Genomic DNA, 10,588 nt, shown 5'->3' with positions numbered 1-10,588 from the left:
AAATATCACTTGAAGAACAGTTTTTGAGTTGATTGGAAACCAAGATGTCCCTCTTTCCAGTAAATCTCAAACGACTGAAAATCTTTGACCATCTTCACTACTGAAAAAAATAAATGAAGCTCCTATCGACCAAAAGCAAAACAGAAACCTACTTACAGCTGCTTCCTCCTGTTAATTGTATTCTTCTAATCAGAGCCCTTACTAGTATGGCTAATGATTCTGTGAGGGATACAATACCACCATCCTTACATTTCCTACTTGCCTCACTTGTAGCTATAAATACAGGTGTTCGAAGGTCACAAATTGTGACGTCAGTGGATCTGTGCGGGTGTAACAAGGGACAAATTTTGACTCACTATTTGTAATGACCAGATTGATCTAATGACCAGTCAGATACTGAGCTACTACGTAATAGTAACAAGTATTTACCATTTTTCTAGAAATTCTTCAAATTATTTCAAGAATATTCATACATTAGTAACAAAAAGGAAGTGCTGGCCTCTTTCTATAACACACTTCATAGTTTATTTTTAAAATGTAGTGCAACAAGCACAGTATCTGGCAATGGCACAGGTCGTTTCCAAGTTAGCGTTAACTGCTAAGATTGCAGAGCCCCAGGTTATGGCTTCTGTCCGCAGGAAACAAGAAATAGGAACTTGCAGCCATAACTGCTGAGTTGTTTTTGAAATACCTGAAAGTTAAGGAGGTAAGCAGTCTGCATACTTCTGATCACAGTTTTGGTTGATTTTATTCATTAATTCAAGACAGAACGTTATGACAGTTTCTTCCATCTGTGCATATTGGTTTATGAGTTGAAGTACACTGCTTGGGCACTGGGGCAAAAACATTGGTGTCCCTCAGTTTTCAGCCCACCTGGCAATGTGAGCCATTTCTGTCATTCCTGAGCTATTCAACTGTTATAAAACAGCAGTAAGAGTACTTTCTATTCCTATTTTACAGAAATACACTGTTCTGTTTTGTTGCAGAATTTTTATTAGATAAAAATGCTCATATAGATGGAAATAAAGATGTACAGGAAATCTTAAATGTTCCTAACCTTTTAAAACTGCAGTTCTTCTAAAATTTGGTATGGGAGAAAAACTAGCCCTTACAAAGAAAGCTAAAATGGCCTGAGAGGCTTGCAATTTTTGATTCTCTCACTCTTGTAATCAGTCTCTACTGCAAATAAATTAGTGGCTCATAGCTGGGAAAGAAGCAAAGGATACCCTTCCTTTTTGCCTCATTCTTGTGCAGTGACAGAACATGACATTCAATGCTCTCCTAAGCTACCTGACCAGAAAAGTATATGAACAACCACATGATTGGAACAATTACCATTAAGAGAGGAGGAAAGCAGGCAAAATAAACAATGAAAGGTGGGGGCATCGATGAAAGGGAAGTTGATGGGTTAACAATCTTTGCCAGGTGTGTCTGTAACACTACAAGGATATTTTAAGGGCATATACTGTAGGCTGCTCAAAAAGATTGATCATAATGATACAACTGGGAAAAACAGCTGAGGATCATAAGACAACTATCAATAGGATAGGAGTAGGGAGGAAATGAGCAAGTCATCAGTGCCTTTCACACAGTTTACAGAACAGCATCACAAACACCTATCGTAGGAATAAGTCCTATTGTAAATATGACATCCTATAGTAAATATGACTAATTCACAGTCCTCCATCAGTCAGCTACTTCTTTCATACTCTCTGCTTTTCTGCTTCCAAGTGACTGATTCAATGAACAGCTTCCTGCAATACTAAGTCAACAGGCAATGCTATGACATACCTCCCCAGCAGTACTATATGTACCTCAGCACACAGGATGGCAAAGGCAGGGACAGCTTAACTAATTTCAGGACTGAGATACAAAAGTTACACAGGACAAAGCAACACATGTGCTTTAGGTGATCACTTGGCTCATTCAACTGCCTTTATGCCTGGGTGCGGGATTACTGCATCATTGGGCGGGCACTGCACTAGGCAGTAGGGTAGCACTGCTCAGAGCATGTGTTTACCAGTCTTGAGATAAGAAATGTGCTACAGAAGCAGAGATCAAGACCTAATGTTTCCTAATGTAAGCCAAATCTAGCAAGAACTGAATATGGTGCATCAGAGCAACATATCTTTCCTCTTAAACCTGCTTATCTTGACAATTTTAACACAAATGTAGAAGTCTCCTACTTCAATCTTTCCCGATTTTGAACTGTCACTTCAGTAATATAGATACTCAATTACAATTTTTTAATCTACTATTTTGAAAAATATAAGCCAGATGAAACTTTATTCTTTTCTTTAAACTAAGATGTCTTAATTAATTTCAGCTGTGTTTACATTTGAACCGTTTCTTGCAGTTTTGCACCACAAGATACACTAATTACGACTTTGAACTTCATGGGGAATTCTTCCCAGCTTGCAGGGGAATTCTTATCATAACTTAAAAATCTTTAAAAGCTAAACAAAACTAAACTTCTGCCTCCATGTTTACAGCCAGAAGGTACAAATCTGATGTAACCAAATGCCTGTACTTGTCATGAAGCAGGATGCACTGTCATTTCTGAGATGTTACAGGGTGGCAGTGAGAACACACAGGCTATTTTATTGATAGATCATACTATTACATCTCCCTGAAATCTATCCCTTTGCAAGTTTTGGGTCATTTTGAAGAGTTAAAACAAAGTTTTCCTAATAGATTAATAAAACACATTCTGCGCTTTCCCTTTTTAACAGAATACCAGTTAATCAGGACCCTTTCTTAATAGTAAAAAAAAAAAAAAAATAGTAATAATAATAATCCTATTCTTGTAGAGTACTTCCAACAGATTGCTCTGGCAACAGGTTTAGATCCCCACCATTCCAGTGCAACAGAGAGAAGAGCCCTAACTGGATCTGTTCCTCATTACATTTTTCGCAAGTGTGATGGAATAACACTGTTGGGAACATTTTGCCACTTTTCAAGGCAAGAAGATGCATAGAAATCATTGTATTTCTTAGAAGGCCTTCTTGAAAAAAAGTAGTTTTCTTCTTGAAAGCAATCCAAGGTACATATTGTGTAGGCAAAATATTTCACTTTACTAGTGCAAAGAATTGGAGCGAACTAAAATCCCACAATGTGGAAGCTCACTGTTGCCCACCCACCTCTACAACCAAACAGAATTGATGATGTCTGGCACACTCCATTACTTTTAAGTTCAAAAATACCAACTCTTCCACTCATGTTTTGAGTCTGCATGTTCACAAACATCAGAAATGGAACCTGGAAACAGAGCCCAATCCTGCAAAGCTGAAGAAAGAGTCAAAACATTTTATTTTGAAACAAGAACAAAGAAGAAGAAATAAATATATATGAAGTTTTGTTAAGAGGCAATGAATTTCTCTTATCTTTTAATATAATCTCTTCTAAACTATCTGACTTTTCATATCAGACAATCAAAGGATTACAAACCCTTCAGAAATGTTCTGATCAAGTGAATCTCACTTCAGCAGGGAGCTTACCTTACCCTTCGTTTCTTTCCTAGCTGCTAACATTTGCCTACTTCTCATTCACATTCAAGACCTCTCTGGCAACCTACAGCAAAAAAGTACTTGGCAAGTGCAGCATGTTACATGAATGTCTGTACTGCTACAGATACAGTTCTTCCCATCAGCTTCTAGAAAATTAATGTTTCTAATCTTTGCTCTCTGTGGTAATCCCGTTGATTTCTGTCAGACATATTGTGGAGTGAAAATTACTTTTCTTCTCCCCTGAAGTCTGAGGAAGATGTGGAGGGAGATGGATGAGCTCTTCTATTTTTACTTTATTTTAGCTGCCCTTTATGCTTTCACACTGTGAGGCATCAAAAGATTTCAGCCTGAGACAGCTGGAATTAACAGAATGAGAACCCTGCACTACGTTTTAACCCAGACCTCTTCAGACAGCAGTTTGGGAAACCTCTGACTGAAAACTCAAGCACTGGAGTAAGAATCAGGTCTGTGTCCTGTTCTCCATCCTGACTACTTCTGACCTCGTAAAACTTTATTTCCCACTGCATCTATAGATAAGTTAAGGCAAATGCATGAAGCAGAGCCAGGTAAAATGCTCTTATATTAGCATCTTTAGCTGGATGGCACGCACTACGGATGGCAGATCTATATCTGGTGTCTATGGACACACACCTCATAAAAAACATTGCAAAAAGGAGCTGTAAAAATTTGTGATCCTGCACCTACAAACAACCTCAACAAGCTGATTTCAGAGCATGAGCTGAAAATCACATCTCACAGGGATATTGTCACTGGGCAAGAATCTGCTAGCAAAGCTTTGTTTGCAACAGAGAAGTAATGAACAAAAAGTACTTCTCTCAAGAAGTGAAAGAAACAAAGTTCCTGCTTCCACTAAGTGCAGTATTCTTGCTTGTATCTAAAGGAAATAGGGAAATTGCTTTAATACACATCCAAATGTATTTTTAGAAGATAAATGTTACTCCTCAGTATTTAAGTCTCCAATCTGTAAAGCAGATAAAATTCTTCCAGTTAGGTGAAATAGCACCTACTTTTTGCGTGCCCTATTGGACGTTGTAAGCAAATTAGGTAGAATGTGAGCAGACATCAAGGAGTGGTCCCACTGCAAAACTCAGTGAATGCTCACAAGGTATAGCACTGCCACTTTTGAATTCTCAAACAGGAAAAAAAAAAAAGAAAAAAGTTTTAGACTCTTATTTTCAACCTGCACTTTCAAAGACAGGGTGAAATAAGCCTATAAGCCTGCCCTTTTAATTCTTAGCCAGAAACACAACAGTTTTGCCTGTTCACCATCTTATGAGGTTCAGAAATGGGAGTGTGCAGTAAGCACTGACAAATCCTAGTCAGATTTAGTACAGCAGGAGACAATGCTCTCTGTTTTCTTGATTTTTCACTGGTAACTTGTAAAAAGCAAAGAAACAAACAAAACAAAAACTGATTCCCTTTAACAAATTTTCCTGAAGCTAATATTAGAACAGCCTTGTTTGAAAACATAAGACCCCTCTGCTAGGTCTTCAACTACTAACTCTTTCTCGCATCTTGAAATGACTAACTGTTTCAGCATGTTATCTGTATCTCTGAAGTTCTTCAAAGTCTAGGAAGGCTATAGTCGACATAAAAAGTCTTAGAATAGCAAAATTGTTGATTGTGCCTTTATTTTTTTCTTCCAATTTTCTTCCCAGTTCTAAGAACTCAGAATTTAACAGGAAGCCAGAGTGCTACCCATGAAGCTCTTTCCAGCCTTTTCCAACTTGCTCCACATGAACTCTGTGACAAAAGGTACTATTGTAATATGGGTATAAGATGTCAGCATTTCTGACTGGACAGCTTTTGAAGTAGTTAACTTTTCACACTGAATCCTTTCTGCATTAAAAATGGAAAGCAATGTAATAAAATGCTCACAAATTGATTTTATGGCTTCTACAATCACTCATGGAGCCACAGGCAGTAGTAGAAAAATATCCAAAAAGCAATAATTAAAACAAGCAAAATTTTAAAAGTAGAATGAAAAACTGCTCAATTTACAATGGGCAAAAATGAAATACATTTGCTTGTTTGCTCAGTACAAAGACCAACAGCTACTTTTTTGTTGTTTGATTGTTCTACAGATACAACATACGTTCAATATCATAACTGAATATGACTCAATCCACTTCTTCATTTATGTTATTTTTGAATATTTAGAGTGTAAGACAGCATAAATCATCATATCTGAGGAAGAGAGAAAAGCCACAAGAGATGTGCTGCAATAGCCAGGATATGACAGATGAAGGCATCAGTAAGGATTCAGATCAACATGGAATTACAGTCAACCAGTAAGTCCCATAGGTGGGCTGCGGGGAGAAGATATACTAGTCATTTCATAGTGGTTCAGTACGCAGAAGAACTGATGCGCTACATTGTGATGCTGGCAGTTGGTCTCACACAGGGCACACACTTTGAAAGCTATAATTGATCACACCTGATTAAATTGCTTAGCCTATATTATTTTCTTTCCTCATTTCTTTACAAGTCTTTCAACCTATTTTTAGCCCAAGGTCCTGTATTTAGAACTTTATTTTTCAATGACCATTTCCTTCTCCTCCCTCTAGCTTGACTAAGTGACCCAGCCCTTCCTCTAGTTTTCTCTCCTGAGGTAACATCCAGGCTCCCTCACTTCCTTCACGATCAGGGGAAAACTTTGTCTTGGAGGGTGGAGGAAAGATAAAGGAAGGGGAAGATAAGAGACCAGGATGAACTGATGTGCTGCACGTGATCAGTACATTCTTTGATACCATGAGAACTTCTAGATCACAAGGATCACATTTCACAGTGAAACCTTGCCACTGTTCCTCATATTGAGTAATATCCTATTCCTCATTCTGTTGGAATGATTTACTCCTTGAACAACAAAGGGGTTTGAACCTGCAAGCCCAGTTCCAGCAGATGTTCAGTCAGTGCTACTGTGCTCAGAGAACTGAATTCTGTGCTTCATGTCCCCTTCTCTACAACAGATGGCATCTCCCGTATGAACTACGCCTTGCTAAGATAATACACACAGCGTGTAAAGATCTCCTCACCTAACATCAATGCAGAAACTCGTATGTTGACAAACTCCACCTCCATCCACCTGCTAATTGAGCTACCTGAAGTACCTATGTTCCATAACTCCAGAAGTTGGTTAGGCATTACATTCAGAATACAGTGATTAATTAAATGATCCAAAACGCATCTTCCTGCTACAAAATTCAAGCTGTTTATCTGCAGCTAGTCATGATTGTAACAATAATGTCAGGTCTAAAACAAACTTTAACAAATGTCTTAACAAAATTTCTCTTAAGTTAAATACAGGCAGATGTTTACAAAAAAAAAAAAAAAAAGGAAAGAAAGAAAGAAAGAAAATCAGGAGAAAAATATAAGGATATCTGCCAACACTTAAACATTAAAGATTCAAAATTCTAAGCACTGCTTCAACTACAAATGGGATCACAGCACCTGCACCACTTGTTGGACAATTTTGAATTTGAAGCTATGGTCTTTCACAGCAGCTTCTAGCATTATTTCATAAGTCTGGGTGCCAAAATTTGCTGCCACAGACCTTCGCATCAACTATTGTTTAGATGAAAGAGATAAGACATCTGTTCTGAGAACTTGTTTTCCTTGAATAGTAAAGTTTAAAGTTTTTTCTTATATATGATGACAAAACGTAAAAAGATCTACTGCATAGAGAACATTCTGTACTGGATAACTGGAAACTGGAAGAAGAGAGCATCTTCACTGTAACCTTTGCTGAGGTTTGTTCAAGTCCTATCCATAAAGGAAAACTTTGTTTAGAGAAGGCTGTTCTGAGTCACTCTGCATATCTACTGGTTACGAGTCCTGACAGGAAATGTACTACAAATGCCACAGTACATCCCGTCTGTTGTTAACTTGAACCAGTTGAAAAGTTCAGACAGGTTATGGTGATGGCTTCTCTCTAAAGGCAAGTATCAATATCCAAGTGACGTAAGTTGTGGGACTGCAAAGCTGCAGGTGCAGAGCCTGGCACTTCTGGCAGTGCCCACAGAAAGTGCTGTGGCACTCATCCTGTTTTGACTGAGATTGTGATGCCTTCTAAAATGCCTGGAGGACAGTGCCTAGCTAAAGGCAGGGAAACCATACAAGCTCAGAGGGAAGGAAAAAATAATTCTGCCACTGAAGTAAGAGAGGAAAAGTTGCAATTATCCCTGTCTGGAATCAGGGATGTTGTGGTTAATATTCCTGTTCTCGTCAATAGTTCAATGAGTTTCCCAATGGCTACATGTGGCCAAGACTTGGATTTTACACTCAACTCTCTAGCAACACTTTTGGACATTGGCTCAACTCTGACTCAGTGGGCAAGGTGCTATTCACTGAATCACAAATACCACTTCCTGCTGCACTGTTTCTGCTTGAAGTATTTTAAAGGAGTGCTAGGTTGGTTAGCTGAGAAACAACCACACAACTTAGTTGACAAAACTGCAGAGTATATACAGTTTGTGCAGATAAAGGAAAATTGTTTGATTAAAATATACTATTCCATCACAAAGACTTTGAATGAGACAATGCAAATGCAGTAATGCTTTGTGTGTGTTATAAAATATGCATTTTTCTTGGAAGATAAGCCAAGTTTTATCAAATGAAAAAACAGAAAGCATGCTCATCTTCATACTTCTCTGCGTCCTTCAATGGCATTGTAAAGAACCCCTTTAAAACAGAATGAACTACTTATTGACTAGGTTAATTTTTGCCATACCAGGAAGTAATGCTAGTTAAAACTTTAGGAGTTGGATTTTCTCTATGTCTTAAGCTGCACAACACTTTTAGAAACAGACAAAAACTAAACAAACAACTCTTAGATCACTGCAATGTGATCACATTCTAAAAACAAAGTACTAATGGGGGAATTTTATCCAGCACTAATTTAAGAAATTACACGAGTAATTTCATATGCACACACACAGCTATCTCAGCTCATAAATATTATTGACTCTGGTCAATAATGCTTGTAAATGTACTTGTCTTATGCAAAAGAAAAACACCAGTCTCTTCCTCTCAGTGACAAACTCCTGCCTGCAAGCAGTTATGGTTAATTCCTAATGAGAATCAGGGAGTTTATCAAGAGATCGTGCTCGCCTGCTGTCCCATTTCAGCTGTTAGTGGAAAATCAGAGCTGTTTCTGCAACCCAGACAAGTCTATGAACTCTTCTACTGTCTCGTGACTCTCCTGCTATGATTTTCATCAGCAAATGTTCAGGCAAGTTATGTTTATAAAAAGATTTGTTGAGTACTAGGAACATGCATTCATACGTTATAAACAGAAGTAATGGATGTTTCCATTTACATTTCTCACTACTAGTCCAGATGTAACTATTCTCTTTTGAAAGATTTTTCACAATATGTTTGACCACTTGCACATCTTCCAAAAAGCTAATATTTCACATGAATTAGCTGCTTTAACTGGCTGTACTCAGTCACTTTTCATTCCAAGAGTGACTAAAGACTTTATTAGTCTATAGACTCAATTGACCAGGTTTCTGAGGAAGATTGTTCAAAATGAGAATGCATGGATGGCACTATAAGCCTATCCTTTGGCTGCTATTACATTCAAAGTTCCTTCTTAAAATTAGTGCACAAGGAACTGGAACATGGTGTTATGGCAGATTAAGACCACTGACAATGCAGACAAGAACCACTGGCAAGCTTTAAAATTCAAATCAGAAATTGTCAGGTGACAGACAAGGCAGGATGTCTTCTTGTCTGGCAATTTTTAGCTTATACATGCAGTCCAAGTAGATCCACAGGATTCACAATTCTCCTATACACTCCCAAACTTCTGCTTTTAATGAGGATATCATGAAACTTCCCATATACACAATATTGTTGTGCAAGAATCTTAACCACCCATCATAGTGCTACAGAAGATCACCTTGCTATAGAGTACAAACCTCAGCAGAGGTGAGCCAGCAATTACACTATAGAAGAATAATCTTCCAGGAGTTTCCTGTTGCCTGGGGCCATTGCATAAGAGAAGACCCTATTACTCTTCTGAGCAAGTGATACAAATCCACATAAGACATTCACTATGCCTTCATATACTTCTCTGATCTATCCTCCCAAGGATATGGGATGAAGGGTCAGATAAGGAGACACTCCTATTGTTAAACACCTGCCTTTAGCAGTGTCTATAAGCAATACTCTTGTTTTGTCAATAAGAAAAAAGAAAATATGACGTTGATTCCAAACCACACATCTTTTCTACTCCCTTTCTTCTCAGAATGATTTCAAAATCAATGTTACTATTGCTTCACAAAGTAAATCTCCTGTCAGGGTTCAGAGCACCACCAGTCACACCAAAGGTGCCTCAGAGCTCCTGATAAATTGTAGCTCCCAGAACAGTCCTCTAATAGAATTGCTCCATCTAACATCAGAAGAAATCCTCTCATAACATCAAAGTTGCACCAGATATTCAGGCATCCATTCTTATTTTCACTTTTATTAACTTGTAGTAGTAACTTAGTAGTAACCAAAGCATCTCGTAACATTTCTGATGCTTTTTTGAAGTATCTGTACTACACTGACATGTAGCAGCCAGAGCTTCACAAAAGCCTTATATTTTCTACAGGTTTTTGAGAATATCTAAGGCCAAGTTAGCTTGTTTATCTAATTTGAAGTTACCACACAGTTTCAGATGTAATTCTTCATGTATGCTCACACAGATTTGAATGTCACATGCCAGAACTGCGGTTTCCTTATGTTCCTTAAATGATGTTGTCTTTCCTCTTTTTACATTTCCTCTCTCTCAGAGCTTAGCACAGCTGGGGAAAAAATGCCAGACATGCCTATGAAAGGCAACACGGGAGAACAGAGGTCCCAGCATGTCAGATGATCTTGGTCTAGAGCTGAGAGCTGTGAAACCATAACTATACAGCACTGTGTTGCAGTGTTAATGTAGTGACATGTTAGAGAACTAAAGCAAACACCTCTGCCTGGCACTGAACAGCACTGGCGAACTGCCAGACTGCAAAAGACAGGAGAAATTCATTTTTTAATATGAATCACACAGTGGGAAGAACAAAAGACGGATA

General features: G+C 38.1%; 1 long non-coding RNA gene across 2 annotated transcripts; it reads left to right on the top strand.

Moving 5' to 3' along the window:
* Nucleotides 1-396: 396 nt before the first annotated feature.
* LOC149917034 (uncharacterized) lies at nucleotides 397-6,722 on the top strand. Of its 2 annotated transcripts, none has more exons than XR_016468548.1 (3): nucleotides 397-706; nucleotides 5,688-5,818; nucleotides 6,497-6,722. It is a non-coding gene; the product is annotated as an uncharacterized LOC149917034 (long non-coding RNA). The 2 variants fall into 2 exon arrangements; XR_016468549.1 differs by lacking the exon at nucleotides 397-706 and adding an exon at nucleotides 5,196-5,282.
* The last annotated feature ends 3,866 nt before the right edge of the window (nucleotides 6,723-10,588 follow it).

Source organism: Phasianus colchicus, chromosome 8 (genome assembly GCF_987193195.1).
Source record: "Phasianus colchicus chromosome 8, bPhaCol1.hap1.1, whole genome shotgun sequence".
In the NCBI taxonomy this organism is placed as follows: domain Eukaryota; kingdom Metazoa; phylum Chordata; class Aves; order Galliformes; family Phasianidae; genus Phasianus; species Phasianus colchicus.
This window is presented reverse-complemented; position numbering and strand designations above follow the sequence as displayed.